General features: G+C 39.2%; 1 non-coding gene across 1 annotated transcript; it reads left to right on the top strand.

The window, feature by feature from the left end:
• Nucleotides 1–6,746: 6,746 nt before the first annotated feature.
• On the top strand, nt 6,747–6,824 carry TRNAR-UCU (transfer RNA arginine (anticodon UCU)). Its single transcript has one exon. It is a non-coding gene; the product is annotated as a tRNA-Arg (tRNA).
• Nucleotides 6,825–21,791: the final 14,967 nt, after the last annotated feature.

Below are 21,791 nucleotides of genomic sequence, written 5' to 3'. Positions count from 1 at the left end.
GTATAGTACTAGAGAAGAATCATAAAGGATTGACACAATTGCTGCCTTTGCTGTTGCCCCAATTGTGTAATCTGTCAAGGACTGGTCTCTTGCAGATTGAGGCACCTAGTTGCAATTGTGTGGTATAAATCACCCTTACAACCATTTTTGCTATAAACTTGAGATCTTTCTGAGATACTATCTCACAGACTTCTTATGAATGAGGCACTCTGAAATTGTCACATTCCAATTTGTACGTCCTTAAAACTATGCTGGTTATTCAAATGGGCAGATTGTTTTTTAAATTCCTTTCTGTCTCTAGTTGTAGTTATATTGATACAGAGGCATAATTGTTGAATGATATATATTGGTTTGATTGAAATATGTTCGCAGAGGTGGTGATAGGCTTTCTGTGTCTGTCTGAGAGCAAGGACCGGTTAACGTCTTTTTCCAAGAGCAGTTTGTTGTGAAAGGTATCAGGCAAAGGAGTATGTATTGTGATGTGGTTCTCTGACTGCTTCTGTCCACTTGCCAAAAGTTCCAAGGCCCTATGATAGCACAAAAAAGGTAAGATTGAAGTGGTGGGTGCCGGAGGTTTAAAATTGTCAGTTTAATTAAAGACAGAAAAGTGAAACGAATGACTGCAGAAATACTGTATGTGGCCATGAACTGAGATGAAAGGATGATTTTGGAACTCTGTCTTGCAGATTACCCTCAATGCCGCAATGGATAGGGCACTACTCTCACAGACCAGGGTGTGTAAGTTTAAGTCTATCTGAGGTGCACACCCTGAACTAATACATTTTTGCTGAAACCTAATCATATTGTTTACTCTTCCTCGTAGCAGCTTGCCAGGGTGATAGAATATTGCAACAGAACCATTCCACTTCTTCACTGACAAGAGTCATGCTGGTTACCCAAATGTGCAGCGTGTCATTTTATACAGCTTTCTTTATTGAAATTAAACTTGGACTCACTTGAAATATTCTCTTTCAAAATGAATGTTTTGAGCTGCTGTGAATTTTATTTCTAGAGGTGGTGACAGGCTTTCAGGTACGTGCTTAGGTCAAGGCCCTGTTCATGTCACTTGTATAAGCTAATTCAGGGAGCAAATTGGCAAGTCAAGAAATGGGAAGTCTGAACTACTGTCAAAGCAGTTTCATTCTCTTTTCAAATAATCCAAAAATACCATTGCAGCATAAAACATAGTATTCAATTAAAGAAGAAAGGAGGATTAACGGCAAAAAAGCACATCATAAGATATGAAACTTTGGAAATTATCTAGATATTGTTTGAAAAAACTCCTTTGATGGAAAGAAGATGAAGAACGGTATGGGATCCTGTCCTGCGCACCTGTAATTGATATGTTCCACATCCATTCATACCACCTAATCCTAAACACCGAAACATGTTGCAGTCAGTGACCATGTGGCCTAATGGATAAGTCGTCTGACTTCTGATCAGAAGATTGAGGGTTCGAGTCCCTTCATGGATGAGTCTTTTTCTCACAGCACCCAACTTATCTTTACATACAAACTGGAGGCACACTCTTACAATACTCCTTTCACTCTCACTCATTAAGAAAGCCCAATACAAACTGCACAATCAGTCACGTTATGCCTTCAGCATTGATACTTTTCTGTCTCTCTGCCATACCAAAGTACCTCTTCATAAATGCCACGGATATGCAATACGTATGCAACAATATGACACGGCACAATCATTCTTAACAGAACTGTGGGTAGACACAGTGCAGGGAGTGTGTCTGCGTGCAGAAAGCAGAAACTATGCATGCGTAGAAGCTCTATGATTTTCTCCAGGATTAATGCAAATTGTCCCTCAGAAAAAGTATAGTACTGGAGAAGAATCATAAAGGATTGACACAATTGCTGCCTTTGCTGTTGCCCCAATTGTGTAATCTGTCAAGGACTGGTCTCTTGCAGATTGAGGCACCTAGTTGCAATTGTGTGGTAAAAATCACCCTTACAACCATTTTTGCTATAAACTTGAGATCTTTCTGAGATACTGTCTCACAGACTTCTTATGAATGAGGAACTCTGAAATTGTCACATTCCAATTTGTACGTCCTTAAAACTCTGCTGGTTATTCAAATGGGCAGATTGTTTTAAAAATTCCTTTCTGTCTCTAGTTGTAGTTATATTGATACAGAGGCATAATTGTTGAATGATATATATTGGTTTGATTGAAATATGTTCGTACAGGTGGTGATAGGCTTTCTGAGTCTGTCTGAGAGCAAGGACCGGTTAACGTCTTTTTCCAAGAGCAGTTTGTTGTGAAAGGTATCAGGCAAAAGAGTATGTATTGTCATGTGGTTCTCTGATTGCTTCTGTCCACTTGCCAAAAGTTCCAAAGCCCTATTATAACATAAAAACTGTAACATTGAAGTGGTGGGTGGTGGAGGTTTAAAATGGTCAGTTTAATTAAAGACAGAAAAGTGAATCGAATGACTGCAGAAATACTCTATGTGGCCATGAACTGAGATGAAAGGATGATTTTGGAACTCTGTCTTGCAGATTACCCTCAATGCCGCAATGGATAGGGCACTACTCTCACTGACCAGGGTGTGTAAGTTTAAGTCTATCTGAGGTGCACACCCTGAACTAATACATTTTTGCTGAAACCTAATCATATTGTTTACTCTTCCTCGTAGCAGCTTGCCAGGGTGATAGTATATTGCAACAGAACCATTCCACTTCTTCACTGAAAAGAGTCATGCTGGTTACCCAAATGTGCAGCGTGTCATTTTATACAGCTTTCTTTATTGAAATTAAACTTGGACTCACTTGAAATATTCTCTTTCAAAATGAATGTTTTGAGCTGCTGTGAATTTTATTTCTAGAGATGGTGACAGGCTTTCAGGTACGTGCTTAGGTCAAGGCCCTGTTCGTGTCACTTGTATAAGCTAATTCAGGCAGCAAATTAGCAAGTCAAGAAATGGGAAGTCTGAACTACTGTCAAAGCAGTTTCATTCTCTTTTCAATTAATCCAAAAATACCATTGCATCATAAAACAGAATATTCAATAAAAGAAGAAAGGAGGATTAACGGCAAAAAAGCACATCATAAGATATGAAACTTTGGAAATTATCTAGATATTGTTTGAAAAAACTCCTTTGATGGAAAGAAGATGAAGAACGGTATGGGATCCTGTCCTGCGCACCTGTAATTGATATGTTCCACATCCATTCATACCACCTAACCCTAAACACCCAAACATATTGCAGTCAGTTACCATGTGGCCTAATGGATAAGGTGTCTGACTTTGGATCAGAAGATTGAGGCTTTGAGTCGCTTCATGGTTGAGTCTTTTTCTCACAGCACCCAACTTATCTTTACATACAAACTGGAAACACACTCTTACAATACTCCTTTCACTCTCACTCATTAAGAAAGCCCAATGCAAACTGCACAATCAGTCACGTTATGCCTTCAGCATTGCTACTTTTCTGTCTTTCTGCCATACCAAAGTACCTCTTCATAAACGCCACGGATATGCAATACGTATACAACAATATGACACAGCACAATCATTCTTAACAGAACTGTGGGTAGATGCAGCGCTGGGAGTGTGTGCGTGCAGAAAGCAGAAACTATGCATGCGTAGAAGCTCTATGATTTTCTCCAGGAAAAATGCAAATTGTCCCTCAGAAAAAATATACTACTGGAGAAGAATCATAAAGGATTGACACAATTGCTGCCTTTGCTGTTGCCCCAGTTGTCTAATCTGTCAAGGACTGGTCTCTTGCAGATTGAGGCACCTAGTTGCAATTGTGTGGTATAAATCACCCTTACAACCATTTTTGCTATAAACTTGAGATCTTTCTTAGATACTATCTCACAGACTTCTTATGAATGAGGAACTCTGAAATTGTCACATTCCAGTTTGTACGTCCTAAAAACTCTGCTGGTTATTCAAATGGGCAGATTGTTTTTTTAATTCCTTTCTGTCTCGAGTTGTAGTAATATTGATACAGAGGCATAATTGTTGAATGATATATATTGGTTTGATTGAAATATGTTCGTAGAGGTGGTGATAGGCTTTCTGTGTTTGTGATAGCACAAAAACGGTAAGATTGAAGTGGTGGGTGCCGGAGGTTTAAAATGGTCAGTTTAATTAAAGACAGAAAAGTGAAACGAATGACTGCAGAAATACTGTATGTGGCCATGAACTGAGATGAAAGGATGATTTTGGAACTCTGTCTTGCAGATTACCCTCAATGCCGCAATGGATAGGGCACTACTCTCACAGACCAGGGTGTGTAAGTTTAAGTCTATCTGAGGTGCACACCCTGAACTAATACATTTTTGCTGAAACCTAATCATATTGTTTACTCTTCCTCGTAGCAGCTTGCCAGGGTGATAGTATATTGCAACAGAACCATTCCACTTCTTCACTGACAAGAGTCATGCTGGTTACCCAAATGTGCAGCGTGTCATTTTATACAGCTTTCTTTATTGAAATTAAACTTGGACTCACTTGAAATATTCTCTTTCAAAATGAATGTTTTGAGCTGCTGTGAATTTTATTTCTAGAGGTGGTGACAGGCTTTCAGGTACGTGCTTAGGTCAAGGCCCTGTTCATGTCACTTGTATAAGCTAATTCAGGGAGCAAATTGGCAAGTCAAGAAATGGGAAGTCTGAACTACTGTCAAAGCAGTTTCATTCTCTTTTCAAATAATCCAAAAATACCATTGCAGCATAAAACAGAGTATTCAATAAAAGAAGAAAGGAGGATTAACGGCAAAAAAGCACATCATAAGATATGAAACTTTGGAAATTATCTAGATATTGTTTGAAAAAACTCCTTTGATGGAAAGAAGATGAAGAACGCTATGGCATCCTGTCCTGCGCACCTGTAATTGATATGTTCCACATCCATTCATACCACCTAATCCTAAACACCCAAACATATTGCAGTCAGTGACCATGTGGCCTAATGGATAAGGTGTCTGACTTCGGATCAGAAGATTGAGGGTTCCAGTCCCTTCATGGTTGAGTCTTTTTCTCACAGCACCCAACTTATCTTTACATACAAACTGGAAACACACTCTTACAATACTCCTTTCACTCTCACTCATTAAGAAAGCCCAATGCAAACTGCACAATCAGTCACGTTATGCCTTCAGCATTGCTACTTTTCTGTCTTTCTGCCATACCAAAGTACCTCTTCATAAGTGCCACGGATATGCAATACGTATTCAACAATATGACATGGCACAATCATTCTGAACAGAACTGTGGGTAGATTCAGTGCAGGGAGTGTGTGCGTGCAGAAAGCAGAAACTATGCATGTGTAGAAGCTCTACGATTTTCTCCAGGAATAATGCAAATTGTCCCTCAGAAAAAGTATAGTACTAGAGAAGAATCATAAAGGATTGACACAATTGCTGCCTTTGCTGTTGCCCCACTTGTGAATTCTGTCAAGGACTGGTCTCTTGCAGATTGAGGCACCTAGTTGCAATTGTGTGGTAAAAATCACCCTTACAACCATTTTTGCTATAAACTTGAGATCTTTCTGAGATACTGTCTCACAGACTTCTTATGAATGAGGCACTCTGAAATTGTCACATTCCAATTTGTACGTCCTTAAAACTCTGCTGGTTATTCAAATGGGCAGATTGTTTTAAAAATTCCTTTCTGTCTCTAGTTGTAGTTGTATTGATACAGAGGCATAATTGTTGAATGATATATATTGGTTTGATTGAAATATGTTCGTACAGGTGGTGATAGGCTTTCTGAGTCTGTCTGAGAGCAAGGACCGGTTAACGTCTTTTTCCAAGAGCAGTTTGTTGTGAAAGGTATCAGGCAAAAGAGTATGTATTGTCATGTGGTTCTCTGATTGCTTCTGTCCACTTGCCAAAAGTTCCAAAGCCCTATTATAACATAAAAACTGTAACATTGAAGTGGTGGGTGGTGGAGGTTTAAAATGGTCAGTTTAATTAAAGACAGAAAAGTGAATTGAATGACTGCAGAAATACTCTATGTGGCCATGAACTGAGATGAAAGGATGATTTTGGAACTCTGTCTTGCAGATTACCCTCAATGCCGCAATGGATAGGGCACTACTCTCACTGACCAGGGTGTGTAAGTTTAAGTCTATCTGAGGTGCGCACCCTGAACTAATACATTTTTGCTGAAACCTAATCATATTGTTTACTCTTCCTCGTAGCAGCTTGCCAGGGTGATAGTATATTGCAACAGAACCATTCCACTTCTTCACTGAAAAGAGTCATGCTGGTTACCCAAATGTGCAGCGTGTCATTTTATACAGCTTTCTTTATTGAAATTAAACTTGGACTCAATTGAAATATTCTCTTTCAAAATGAATGTTTTGAGCTGCTGTTTATTTTATTTCTAGAGGTGGTGACAGGCTTTCAGGTACGTGCTTAGGTCAAGGCCCTGTTCATGTCACTTGTATAAGCTAATTGAGGGAGCAAATTAGCAAGTCAAGAAATGGGAAGTCTGAACTACTGTCAAAGCAGTTTCATTCTCTTTTCAAATAATCCAAAAATACCATTGCAGCATAAAACAGAGTATTCAATAAAAGAAGAAAGGAGGATTAACGGCAAAAAAGCACATCATAAGATATGAAACTTTGGAAATTATCTAGATATTGTTTGAAAAAACTCCTTTGATGGAAAGAAGATGAAGAACGGTATGGGATCCTGTCCTGCGCACCTGTAATTGATATGTTCCACATCCATTCATACCACCTAATCCTAAACACCGAAACATGTTGCAGTCAGTGACCATGTGGCCTAATGGATAAGGCGTCTGACTTCTGATCAGAAGATGGAGGGTTCGAGTCCCTTCATGGATGAGTCTTTTTCTCACAGCACCCAACTTATCTTTACATACAAACTGGAGGCACACTCTTACAATACTCCTTTCACTCTCACTCATTAAGAAAGCCCAATACAAACTGCACAATCAGTCACGTTATGCCTTCAGCATTGCTACTTTTCTGTCTTTCTGACATACCAAAGTACCTCTTCATAAACAAAACGTATATGCAATACGTATACAACAATATGACTCGGCACAATCATTCTTAACAGAACTGTGGGTAGATGCAGTGCAGGGAGTGTGTGCGTGCAGAAAGCAGAAACTATGCATGCGTAGAAGCTCTATGATTTTCTCCAGGAATAATGCAAATTGTCCCTCAGAAAAAATATAGTACTGGAGAAGAATCATAAAGGATTGACACAATTGCTGCCTTTGCTGTTGCCCCAATTGTGTAATCTGTCAAGGAGTGGTCTCTTGCAGATTGAGGCACCTAGTTGCAATTGTGTGGAATAAATCACCCTTACAACCATTTTTGCTATAAACTTAAGATCTTTCTGAGATACTATCTCACAGACTTCTTATGAATGAGGCACTCTGAAATTGTCACATTCCAATTTGTACGTCCGTAAAACTCTGCTGGTTATTCAAATGGGCAGATTGTTTTTTAAATTCCTTTCTGTCTCGAGTTGCAGTTATATTGATACAGAGGCATAATTGTTGAATGATATATATTGGTTTGATTGAAATATGTTCGTAGAGGTGGTGATAGGCTTTCTGTGTCTTTCTGAGAGCAAGGACAGGTTAACGTCTTTTTCCAAGAGCAGTTTGTTGTGAAAGGTATCAGGCAAAGGAGTATGTATTGTCATGTGGTTCTCTGACTGCTTCTGTCCACTTGCCAAAAGTTCCAAGGCCCTATGATAGCACAAAAACTGTAAGATTGAAGTGGTGGGTGCCGGAGGTTTAAAATGGTCAGTTTAATTAAAAGCAGAAAAGTGAAACGAATGACTGCAGAAATACTGTATGTGGCCATGAACTGAGATGAAAGGATGATTTTGGAACTCTGTCTTGCAGATTACCCTCAATGCCGCAATGGATAGGGCACTACTCTCACAGACCAGGGTGTGTAAGTTTAAGTCTATCTGAGGTACACACACTGAACTAATACATTTTTGCTGAAACCTAATCATATTGTTTACTCTTCCTCGTAGCAGCTTGCCAGGGTGATAGTATATTGCAACAGAACCATTCCACTTCTTCACTGAAAAGAGTCATGCTGGTTACCCAAATGTGCAGCGTGTCATTTTATACAGCTTTCTTTATTGAAATTAAACTTGGACTCACTTGAAATATTCTCTTTCAAAATTAATGTTTTGAGCTGCTGTGAATTTTATTTCTAGAGGTGGTGACAGGCTTTCAGGTACATGCTTAGGTCAAGGCCCTGTTCATGTCACTTGTATAAGCTAATTCAGGGAGCAAATTAGCAAGTCAAGAAATGGGAAGTCTGAACTACTGTCAAAGCAGTTTCATTCTCTTTTCAAATAATCCAAAAATACCATTGCAGCATAAAACAGAGTATTCAATAAAAGAAGAAAGGAGGATTAACGGCAAAAAAGGACATCATAAGATATGAAACTTTGGAAATTATCTAGATATTGTTTGAAAAAACTCCTTTGATGGAAAGAAGATGAAGAACGGTATGGGATCCTGTCCTGCGCACCTGTAATTGATATGTTCCACATCCATTCATACCACCTAACCCTAAACACCCAAACACATTGCAGTCAGTGACCATGTGGCCTAATGGATAAGGCATCTGACTTTGAATCAGAAGATTGACAGTTCGGGTCCCTTCATGGTTGAGTCTTTTTCTCACAGCACCCAACTTATCTTTACATACAAAGTGGAAACACACTCTTACAATACTCCTTTCACTCTCACTCATTAAGAAAGCCCAATGCAAACTGCACAATCAGTCACGTTATGCCTTCAGCATTGCTACTTTTCTGTCTTTCTGCCATACCAAAGTACCTCTTCATAAATGCCACGGATATGCAATACGTATACAACAATATGACATGGCACAATCATTCTTAACAGAACTGTGGGTAGATGCAGTGCAGGGAGTGTGTGCGTGCAGAAAGCAGAAACTATGCATGGGTAGAAGCTCCATGATTTTCTCCAGGAATAATGCAAATTGTCCCTCAGAAAAAGCATAGTACTAGAGAAGAATCATAAAGGATTGACACAATTGCTGCCTTTGCTGTTGCCCCAATTGTGTAATCTGTCAAGGACTGGTCTCTTGCAGATTGAGGCACCTAGTTGCAATTGTGTGGTATAAATCACCCTTACAACCATTTTTGCTATAAACTTGAGATCTTTCTGAGATACTATCTCACAGACTTCTTATGAATGAGGCACTCTGAAATTGTCACATTCCAATTTGTACGTCCTTAAAACTATGCTGGTTATTCAAATGGGCAGATTGTTTTTTAAATTCCTTTCTGTCTCTAGTTGTAGTTATATTGATACAGAGGCATAATTGTTGAATGATATATATTGGTTTGATTGAAATATGTTCGCAGAGGTGGTGATAGGCTTTCTGTGTCTGTCTGAGAGCAAGGACCGGTTAACGTCTTTTTCCAAGAGCAGTTTGTTGTGAAAGGTATCAGGCAAAGGAGTATGTATTGTGATGTGGTTCTCTGACTGCTTCTGTCCACTTGCCAAAAGTTCCAAGGCCCTATGATAGCACAAAAAAGGTAAGATTGAAGTGGTGGGTGCCGGAGGTTTAAAATGGTCAGTTTAATTAAAGACAGAAAAGTGAAACGAATGACTGCAGAAATACTGTATGTGGCCATGAACTGAGATGAAAGGATGATTTTGGAACTCTGTCTTGCAGATTACCCTCAATGCCGCAATGGATAGGGCACTACTCTCACAGACCAGGGTGTGTAAGTTTAAGTCTATCTGAGGTGCACACCCTGAACTAATACATTTTTGCTGAAACCTAATCATATTGTTTACTCTTCCTCGTAGCAGCTTGCCAGGGTGATAGAATATTGCAACAGAACCATTCCACTTCTTCACTGACAAGAGTCATGCTGGTTACCCAAATGTGCAGCGTGTCATTTTATACAGCTTTCTTTATTGAAATTAAACTTGGACTCACTTGAAATATTCTCTTTCAAAATGAATGTTTTGAGCTGCTGTGAATTTTATTTCTAGAGGTGGTGACAGGCTTTCAGGTACGTGCTTAGGTCAAGGCCCTGTTCATGTCACTTGTATAAGCTAATTCAGGGAGCAAATTGGCAAGTCAAGAAATGGGAAGTCTGAACTACTGTCAAAGCAGTTTCATTCTCTTTTCAAATAATCCAAAAATACCATTGCAGCATAAAACATAGTATTCAATAAAAGAAGAAAGGAGGATTAACGGCAAAAAAGCACATCATAAGATATGAAACTTTGGAAATTATCTAGATATTGTTTGAAAAAACTCCTTTGATGGAAAGAAGATGAAGAACGGTATGGGATCCTGTCCTGCGCACCTGTAATTGATATGTTCCACATCCATTCATACCACCTAATCCTAAACACCGAAACATGTTGCAGTCAGTGACCATGTGGCCTAATGGATAAGTCGTCTGACTTCTGATCAGAAGATTGAGGGTTCGAGTCCCTTCATGGATGAGTCTTTTTCTCACAGCACCCAACTTATCTTTACATACAAACTGGAGGCACACTCTTACAATACTCCTTTCACTCTCACTCATTAAGAAAGCCCAATACAAACTGCACAATCAGTCACGTTATGCCTTCAGCATTGATACTTTTCTGTCTCTCTGCCATACCAAAGTACCTCTTCATAAATGCCACGGATATGCAATACGTATGCAACAATATGACACGGCACAATCATTCTTAACAGAACTGTGGGTAGACACAGTGCAGGGAGTGTGTCTGCGTGCAGAAAGCAGAAACTATGCATGCGTAGAAGCTCTATGATTTTCTCCAGGATTAATGCAAATTGTCCCTCAGAAAAAGTATAGTACTGGAGAAGAATCATAAAGGATTGACACAATTGCTGCCTTTGCTGTTGCCCCAATTGTGTAATCTGTCAAGGACTGGTCTCTTGCAGATTGAGGCACCTAGTTGCAATTGTGTGGTAAAAATCACCCTTACAACCATTTTTGCTATAAACTTGAGATCTTTCTGAGATACTGTCTCACAGACTTCTTATGAATGAGGAACTCTGAAATTGTCACATTCCAATTTGTACGTCCTTAAAACTCTGCTGGTTATTCAAATGGGCAGATTGTTTTAAAAATTCCTTTCTGTCTCTAGTTGTAGTTATATTGATACAGAGGCATAATTGTTGAATGATATATATTGGTTTGATTGAAATATGTTCGTACAGGTGGTGATAGGCTTTCTGAGTCTGTCTGAGAGCAAGGACCGGTTAACGTCTTTTTCCAAGAGCAGTTTGTTGTGAAAGGTATCAGGCAAAAGAGTATGTATTGTCATGAGGTTCTCTGATTGCTTCTGTCCACTTGCCAAAAGTTCCAAAGCCCTATTATAACATAAAAACTGTAACATTGAAGTGGTGGGTGGTGGAGGTTTAAAATGGTCAGTTTAATTAAAGACAGAAAAGTGAATCGAATGACTGCAGAAATACTCTATGTGGCCATGAACTGAGATGAAAGGATGATTTTGGAACTCTGTCTTGCAGATTACACTCAATGCCGCAATGGATAGGGCACTACTCTCACTGACCAGGGTGTGTAAGTTTAAGTCTATCTGAGGTGCACACCCTGAACTAATACATTTTTGCTGAAACCTAATCATATTGTTTACTCTTCCTCGTAGCAGCTTGCCAGGGTGATAGTATATTGCAACAGAACCATTCCACTTCTTCACTGAAAAGAGTCATGCTGGTTACCCAAATGTGCAGCGTGTCATTTTATACAGCTTTCTTTATTGAAATTAAACTTGGACTCACTTGAAATATTCTCTTTCAAAATGAATGTTTTGAGCTGCTGTGAATTTTATTTCTAGAGATGGTGACAGGCTTTCAGGTACGTGCTTAGGTCAAGGCCCTGTTCGTGTCACTTGTATAAGCTAATTCAGGGAGCAAATTAGCAAGTCAAGAAATGGGAAGTCTGAACTACTGTCAAAGCAGTTTCATTCTCTTTTCAAATAATCCAAAAATACCATTGCATCATAAAACAGAATATTCAATAAAAGAAGAAAGGAGGATTAACGGCAAAAAAGCACATCATAAGATATGAAACTTTGGAAATTATCTAGATATTGTTTGAAAAAACTCCTTTGATGGAAAGAAGATGAAGAACGGTATGGGATCCTGTCCTGCGCACCTGTAATTGATATGTTCCACATCCATTCATACCACCTAACCCTAAACACCCAAACATATTGCAGTCAGTTACCATGTGGCCTAATGGATAAGGTGTCTGACTTTGGATCAGAAGATTGAGGCTTTGAGTCGCTTCATGGTTGAGTCTTTTTCTCACAGCACCCAACTTATCTTTACATACAAACTGGAAACACACTCTTACAATACTCCTTTCACTCTCACTCATTAAGAAAGCCCAATGCAAACTGCACAATCAGTCACGTTATGCCTTCAGCATTGCTACTTTTCTGTCTTTCTGCCATACCAAAGTACCTCTTCATAAACGCCACGGATATGCAATACGTATACAACAATATGACACAGCACAATCATTCTTAACAGAACTGTGGGTAGATGCAGCGCTGGGAGTGTGTGCGTGCAGAAAGCAGAAACTATGCATGCGTAGAAGCTCTATGATTTTCTCCAGGAAAAATGCAAATTGTCCCTCAGAAAAAATATACTACTGGAGAAGAATCATAAAGGATTGACACAATTGCTGCCTTTGCTGTTGCCCCAGTTGTCTAATCTGTCAAGGACTGGTCTCTTGCAGATTGAGGCACCTAGTTGCAATTGTGTGGTATAAATCACCCTTACAACCATTTTTGCTATAAACTTGAGATCTTTCTTAGATACTATCTCACAGACTTCTTATGAATGAGGAACTCTGAAATTGTCACATTCCAGTTTGTACGTCCTAAAAACTCTGCTGGTTATTCAAATGGGCAGATTGTTTTTTTAATTCCTTTCTGTCTCGAGTTGTAGTAATATTGATACAGAGGCATAATTGTTGAATGATATATATTGGTTTGATTGAAATATGTTCGTAGAGGTGGTGATAGGCTTTCTGTGTTTGTGATAGCACAAAAACGGTAAGATTGAAGTGGTGGGTGCCGGAGGTTTAAAATGGTCAGTTTAATTAAAGACAGAAAAGTGAAACGAATGACTGCAGAAATACTGTATGTGGCCATGAACTGAGATGAAAGGATGATTTTGGAACTCTGTCTTGCAGATTACCCTCAATGCCGCAATGGATAGGGCACTACTCTCACAGACCAGGGTGTGTAAGTTTAAGTCTATCTGAGGTGCACACCCTGAACTAATACATTTTTGCTGAAACCTAATCATATTGTTTACTCTTCCTCGTAGCAGCTTGCCAGGGTGATAGTATATTGCAACAGAACCATTCCACTTCTTCACTGACAAGAGTCATGCTGGTTACCCAAATGTGCAGCGTGTCATTTTATACAGCTTTCTTTATTGAAATTAAACTTGGACTCACTTGAAATATTCTCTTTCAAAATGAATGTTTTGAGCTGCTGTGAATTTTATTTCTAGAGGTGGCGACAGGCTTTCAGGTACGTGCTTAGGTCAAGGCCCTGTTCATGTCACTTGTATAAGCTAATTCAGGGAGCAAATTGGCAAGTCAAGAAATGGGAAGTCTGAACTACTGTCAAAGCAGTTTCATTCTCTTTTCAAATAATCCAAAAATACCATTGCAGCATAAAACAGAGTATTCAATAAAAGAAGAAAGGAGGATTAACGGCAAAAAAGCAGATCATAAGATATGAAACTTTGAAAATTATCTAGATATTGTTTGAAAAAACTCCTTTGATGGAAAGAAGATGAAGAACGCTATGGCATCCTGTCCTGCGCACCTGTAATTGATATGTTCCACATCCATTCATACCACCTAATCCTAAACACCCAAACATATTGCAGTCAGTGACCATGTGGCCTAATGGATAAGGTGTCTGACTTCGGATCAGAAGATTGAGGGTTCCAGTCCCTTCATGGTTGAGTCTTTTTCTCACAGCACCCAACTTATCTTTACATACAAACTGGAAACACACTCTTACAATACTCCTTTCACTCTCACTCATTAAGAAAGCCCAATGCAAACTGCACAATCAGTCACGTTATGCCTTCAGCATTGCTACTTTTCTGTCTTTCTGCCATACCAAAGTACCTCTTCATAAGTGCCACGGATATGCAATACGTATTCAACAATATGACATGGCACAATCATTCTGAACAGAACTGTGGGTAGATTCAGTGCAGGGAGTGTGTGCGTGCAGAAAGCAGAAACTATGCATGTGTAGAAGCTCTACGATTTTCTCCAGGAATAATGCAAATTGTCCCTCAGAAAAAGTATAGTACTAGAGAAGAATCATAAAGGATTGACACAATTGCTGCCTTTGCTGTTGCCCCACTTGTGAATTCTGTCAAGGACTGGTCTCTTGCAGATTGAGGCACCTAGTTGCAATTGTGTGGTAAAAATCACCCTTACAACCATTTTTGCTATAAACTTGAGATCTTTCTGAGATACTGTCTCACAGACTTCTTATGAATGAGGCACTCTGAAATTGTGACATTCCAATTTGTACGTCCTTAAAACTCTGCTGGTTATTCAAATGGGCAGATTGTTTTAAAAATTCCTTTCTGTCTCTAGTTGTAGTTGTATTGATACAGAGGCATAATTGTTGAATGATATATATTGGTTTGATTGAAATATGTTCGTACAGGTGGTGATAGGCTTTCTGAGTCTGTCTGAGAGCAAGGACCGGTTAACGTCTTTTTCCAAGAGCAGTTTGTTGTGAAAGGTATCAGGCAAAAGAGTATGTATTGTCATGTGGTTCTCTGATTGCTTCTGTCCACTTGCCAAAAGTTCCAAAGCCCTATTATAACATAAAAACTGTAACATTGAAGTGGTGGGTGGTGGAGGTTTAAAATGGTCAGTTTAATTAAAGACAGAAAAGTGAATCGAATGACTGCAGAAATACTCTATGTGGCCATGAACTGAGATGAAAGGATGATTTTGGAACTCTGTCTTGCAGATTACCCTCAATGCCGCAATGGATAGGGCACTACTCTCACTGACCAGGGTGTGTAAGTTTAAGTCTATCTGAGGTGCACACCCTGAACTAATATATTTTTGCTGAAACCTAATCATATTGTTTACTCTTCCTCGTAGCAGCTTGCCAGGGTGATAGTATATTGCAACAGAACCATTCCACTTCTTCACTGAAAAGAGTCATGCTGGTTACCCAAATGTGCAGCGTGTCATTTTATACAGCTTTCTTTATTGAAATTAAACTTGGACTCACTTGAAATATTCTCTTTCAAAATGAATGTTTTGAGCTGCTGTTTATTTTATTTCTAGAGGTGGTGACAGGCTTTCAGGTACGTGCTTAGGTCAAGGCCCTGTTCATGTCACTTGTATAAGCTAATTGAGGGAGCAAATTAGCAAGTCAAGAAATGGGAAGTCTGAACTACTGTCAAAGCAGTTTCATTCTCTTTTCAAATAATCCAAAAATACCATTGCAGCATAAAACAGAGTATTCAATAAAAGAAGAAAGGAGGATTAACGGCAAAAAAGCACATCATAAGATATGAAACTTTGGAAATTATCTAGATATTGTTTGAAAAAACTCCTTTGATGGAAAGAAGATGAAGAACGGTATGGGATCCTGTCCTGCGCACCTGTAATTGATATGTTCCACATCCATTCATACCACCTAACCCTAAACACCCAAACACATTGCAGTCAGTGACCATGTGGCCTAATGGATAAGGCATCTGACTTTGAATCAGAAGATTGACAGTTCGGGTCCCTTCATGGTTGAGTCTTTTTCTCACAGCACCCAACTTATCTTTACATACAAAGTGGAAACACACTCTTACAATACTCCTTTCACTCTCACTCATTAAGAAAGCCCAATGCAAACTGCACAATCAGTCACGTTATGCCTTCAGCATTGCTACTTTTCTGTCTTTCTGCCATACCAAAGTACCTCTTCATAAATGCCACGGATATGCAATACGTATACAACAATATGACATGGCACAATCATTCTTAACAGAACTGTGGGTAGATGCAGTGCAGGGAGTGTGTGCGTGCAGAAAGCAGAAACTATGCATGGGTAGAAGCTCCATGATTTTCTCCAGGAATAATGCAAATTGTCCCTCAGAAAAAGCATAGTACTAGAGAAGAATCATAAAGGATTGACACAATTGCTGCCTTTGCTGTTGCCCCAATTGTGTAATCTGTCAAGGACTGGTCTCTTGCAGATTGAGGCACCTAGTTGCAATTGTGTGGTATAAATCACCCTTACAACCATTTTTGCTATAAACTTGAGATCTTTCTGAGATACTATCTCACAGACTTCTTATGAATGAGGCACTCTGAAATTGTCACATTCCAATTTGTACGTCCTTAAAACTATGCTGGTTATTCAAATGGGCAGATTGTTTTTTAAATTCCTTTCTGTCTCTAGTTGTAGTTATATTGATACAGAGGCATAATTGTTGAATGATATATATTGGTTTGATTGAAATATGTTCGCAGAGGTGGTGATAGGCTTTCTGTGTCTGTCTGAGAGCAAGGACCGGTTAACGTCTTTTTCCAAGAGCAGTTTGTTGTGAAAGGTATCAGGCAAAGGAGTATGTATTGTGATGTGGTTCTCTGACTGCTTCTGTCCACTTGCCAAAAGTTCCAAGGCCCTATGATAGCACAAAAAAGGTAAGATTGAAGTGGTGGGTGCCGGAGGTTTAAAATGGTCAGTTTAATTAAAGACAGAAAAGTGAAACGAATGACTGCAGAAATACTGTATGTGGCCATGAACTGAGATGAAAGGATGATTTTGGAACTCTGTCTTGCAGATTACCCTCAATGCCGCAATGGATAGGGCACTACTCTCACAGACCAGGGTGTGTAAGTTTAAGTCTATCTGAGGTGCACACCCTGAACTAATACATTTTTGCTGAAACCTAATCATATTGTTTACTCTTCCTCGTAGCAGCTTGCCAGGGTGATAGAATATTGCAACAGAACCATTCCACTTCTTCACTGACAAGAGTCATGCTGGTTACCCAAATGTGCAGCGTGTCATTTTATACAGCTTTCTTTATTGAAATTAAACTTGGACTCACTTGAAATATTCTCTTTCAAAATGAATGTTTTGAGCTGCTGTGAATTTTATTTCTAGAGGTGGTGACAGGCTTTCAGGTACGTGCTTAGGTCAAGGCCCTGTTCATGTCACTTGTATAAGCTAATTCAGGGAGCAAATTGGCAAGTCAAGAAATGGGAAGTCTGAACTACTGTCAAAGCAGTTTCATTCTCTTTTCAAATAATCCAAAAATACCATTGCAGCATAAAACATAGTATTCAATAAAAGAAGAAAGGAGGATTAACGGCAAAAAAGCACATCATAAGATATGAAACTTTGGAAATTATCTAGATATTGTTTGAAAAAACTCCTTTGATGGAAAGAAGATGAAGAACGGTATGGGATCCTGTCCTGCGCACCTGTAATTGATATGTTCCACATCCATTCATACCACCTAATCCTAAACACCGAAACATGTTGCAGTCAGTGACCATGTGGCCTAATGGATAAGTCGTCTGACTTCTGATCAGAAGATTGAGGGTTCGAGTCCCTTCATGGATGAGTCTTTTTCTCACAGCACCCAACTTATCTTTACATACAAACTGGAGGCACACTCTTACAATACTCCTTTCACTCTCACTCATTAAGAAAGCCCAATACAAACTGCACAATCAGTCACGTTATGCCTTCAGCATTGATACTTTTCTGTCTCTCTGCCATACCAAAGTACCTCTTCATAAATGCCACGGATATGCAATACGTATGCAACAATATGACACGGCACAATCATTCTTAACAGAACTGTGGGTAGACACAGTGCAGGGAGTGTGTCTGCGTGCAGAAAGCAGAAACTATGCATGCGTAGAAGCTCTATGATTTTCTCCAGGATTAATGCAAATTGTCCCTCAGAAAAAGTATAGTACTGGAGAAGAATCATAAAGGATTGACACAATTGCTGCCTTTGCTGTTGCCCCAATTGTGTAATCTGTCAAGGACTGGTCTCTTGCAGATTGAGGCACCTAGTTGCAATTGTGTGGTAAAAATCACCCTTACAACCATTTTTGCTATAAACTTGAGATCTTTCTGAGATACTGTCTCACAGACTTCTTATGAATGAGGAACTCTGAAATTGTCACATTCCAATTTGTACGTCCTTAAAACTCTGCTGGTTATTCAAATGGGCAGATTGTTTTAAAAATTCCTTTCTGTCTCTAGTTGTAGTTATATTGATACAGAGGCATAATTGTTGAATGATATATATTGGTTTGATTGAAATATGTTCGTACAGGTGGTGATAGGCTTTCTGAGTCTGTCTGAGAGCAAGGACCGGTTAACGTCTTTTTCCAAGAGCAGTTTGTTGTGAAAGGTATCAGGCAAAAGAGTATGTATTGTCATGTGGTTCTCTGATTGCTTCTGTCCACTTGCCAAAAGTTCCAAAGCCCTATTATAACATAAAAACTGTAACATTGAAGTGGTGGGTGGTGGAGGTTTAAAATGGTCAGTTTAATTAAAGACAGAAAAGTGAATCGAATGACTGCAGAAATACTCTATGTGGCCATGAACTGAGATGAAAGGATGATTTTGGAACTCTGTCTTGCAGATTACCCTCAATGCCGCAATGGATAGGGCACTACTCTCACTGACCAGGGTGTGTAAGTTTAAGTCTATCTGAGGTGCACACCCTGAACTAATACATTTTTGCTGAAACCTAATCATATTGTTTACTCTTCCTCGTAGCAGCTTGCCAGGGTGATAGTATATTGCAACAGAACCATTCCACTTCTTCACTGAAAAGAGTCATGCTGGTTACCCAAATGTGCAGCGTGTCATTTTATACAGCTTTCTTTATTGAAATTAAACTTGGACTCACTTGAAATATTCTCTTTCAAAATGAATGTTTTGAGCTGCTGTGAATTTTATTTCTAGAGATGGTGACAGGCTTTCAGGTACGTGCTTAGGTCAAGGCCCTGTTCGTGTCACTTGTATAAGCTAATTCAGGGAGCAAATTAGCAAGTCAAGAAATGGGAAGTCTGAACTACTGTCAAAGCAGTTTCATTCTCTTTTCAAATAATCCAAAAATACCATTGCATCATAAAACAGAATATTCAATAAAAGAAGAAAGGAGGATTAACGGCAAAAAAGCACATCATAAGATAGGAAACTTTGGAAATTATCTAGATATTGTTTGAAAAAACTCCTTTGATGGAAAGAAGATGAAGAACGGTATGGGATCCTGTCCTGCGCACCTGTAATTGATATGTTCCACATCCATTCATACCACCTAACCCTAAACACCCAAACATATTGCAGTCAGTTACCATGTGGCCTAATGGATAAGGTGTCTGACTTTGGATCAGAAGATTGAGGCTTTGAGTCGCTTCATGGTTGAGTCTTTTTCTCACAGCACCCAACTTATCTTTACATACAAACTGGAAACACACTCTTACAATACTCCTTTCACTCTCACTCATTAAGAAAGCCCAATGCAAACTGCACAATCAGTCACGTTATGCCTTCAGCATTGCTACTTTTCTGTCTTTCTGCCATACCAAAGTACCTCTTCATAAACGCCACGGATATGCAATACGTATACAACAATATGACACAGCACAATCATTCTTAACAGAACTGTGGGTAGATGCAGCGCTGGGAGTGTGTGCGTGCAGAAAGCAGAAACTATGCATGCGTAGAAGCTCTATGATTTTCTCCAGGAAAAATGCAAATTGTCCCTCAGAAAAAATATACTACTGGAGAAGAATCATAAAGGATTGACACAATTGCTGCCTTTGCTGTTGCCCCAGTTGTCTAATCTGTCAAGGACTGGTCTCTTGCAGATTGAGGCACCTAGTTGCAATTGTGTGGTATAAATCACCCTTACAACCATTTTTGCTATAAACTTGAGATCTTTCTTAGATACTATCTCACAGACTTCTTATGAATGAGGAACTCTGAAATTGTCACATTCCAGTTTGTACGTCCTAAAAACTCTGCTGGTTATTCAAATGGGCAGATTGTTTTTTTAATTCCTTTCTGTCTCGAGTTGTAGTAATATTGATACAGAGGCATAATTGTTGAATGATATATATTGGTTTGATTGAAATATGTTCGTAGAGGTGGTGATAGGCTTTCTGTGTTTGTGATAGCACAAAAACGGTAAGATTGAAGTGGTGGGTGCCGGAGGTTTAAAATGGTCAGTTTAATTAAAGACAGAAAAGTGAAACGAATGACTGCAGAAATACTGTATGTGGCCATGAACTGAGATGAAAGGATGATTTTGGAACTCTGTCTTGCAGATTACCCTCAATGCCGCAATGGATAGGGCACTACTCTCACAGACCAGGGTGTGTAAGTTTAAGTCTATCTGAGGTGCACACCCTGAACTAATACATTTTTGCTGAAACCTAATCATATTGTTTACTCTTCCTCGTAGCAGCTTGCCAGGGTGATAGTATATTGCAACAGAACCATTCCACTTCTTCACTGACAAGAGTCATGCTGGTTACCCAAATGTGCAGCGTGTCATTTTATACAGCTTTCTTTATTGAAATTAAACTTGGACTCACTTGAAATATTCTCTTTCAAAATGAATGTTTTGAGCTGCTGTGAATTTTATTTCTAGAGGTGGCGACAGGCTTTCAGGTACGTGCTTAGGTCAAGGCCCTGTTCATGTCACTTGTATAAGCTAATTCAGGGAGCAAATTGGCAAGTCAAGAAATGGGAAGTCTGAACTACTGTCAAAGCAGTTTCATTCTCTTTTCAAATAATCCAAAAATACCATTGCAGCATAAAACAGAGTATTCAATAAAAGAAGAAAGGAGGATTAACGGCAAAAAAGCAGATCATAAGATATGAAACTTTGAAAATTATCTAGATATTGTTTGAAAAAACTCCTTTGATGGAAAGAAGATGAAGAACGCTATGGCATCCTGTCCTGCGCACCTGTAATTGATATGTTCCACATCCATTCATACCACCTAATCCTAAACACCCAAACATATTGCAGTCAGTGACCATGTGGCCTAATGGATAAGGTGTCTGACTTCGGATCAGAAGATTGAGGGTTCCAGTCCCTTCATGGTTGAGTCTTTTTCTCACAGCACCCAACTTATCTTTACATACAAACTGGAAACACACTCTTACAATACTCCTTTCACTCTCACTCATTAAGAAAGCCCAATGCAAACTGCACAATCAGTCACGTTATGCCTTCAGCATTGCTACTTTTCTGTCTTTCTGCCATACCAAAGTACCTCTTCATAAGTGCCACGGATATGCAATACGTATTCAACAATATGACATGGCACAATCATTCTGAACAGAACTGTGGGTAGATTCAGTGCAGGGAGTGTGTGCGTGCAGAAAGCAGAAACTATGCATGTGTAGAAGCTCTACGATTTTCTCCAGGAATAATGCAAATTGTCCCTCAGAAAAAGTATAGTACTAGAGAAGAATCATAAAGGATTGACACAATTGCTGCCTTTGCTGTTGCCCCACTTGTGAATTCTGTCAAGGACTGGTCTCTTGCAGATTGAGGCACCTAGTTGCAATTGTGTGGTAAAAATCACCCTTACAACCATTTTTGCTATAAACTTGAGATCTTTCTGAGATACTGTCTCACAGACTTCTTATGAATGAGGCACTCTGAAATTGTCACATTCCAATTTGTACGTCCTTAAAACTCTGCTGGTTATTCAAATGGGCAGATTGTTTTAA

Source organism: Pleurodeles waltl, chromosome 4_1, assembly GCF_031143425.1.
Source record: "Pleurodeles waltl isolate 20211129_DDA chromosome 4_1, aPleWal1.hap1.20221129, whole genome shotgun sequence".
Taxonomy (NCBI): Eukaryota; Metazoa; Chordata; class Amphibia; order Caudata; family Salamandridae; genus Pleurodeles; species Pleurodeles waltl.
Note: the sequence above shows the minus strand (reverse complement) of the source record. Positions and strands in the feature narration are given on the sequence as shown.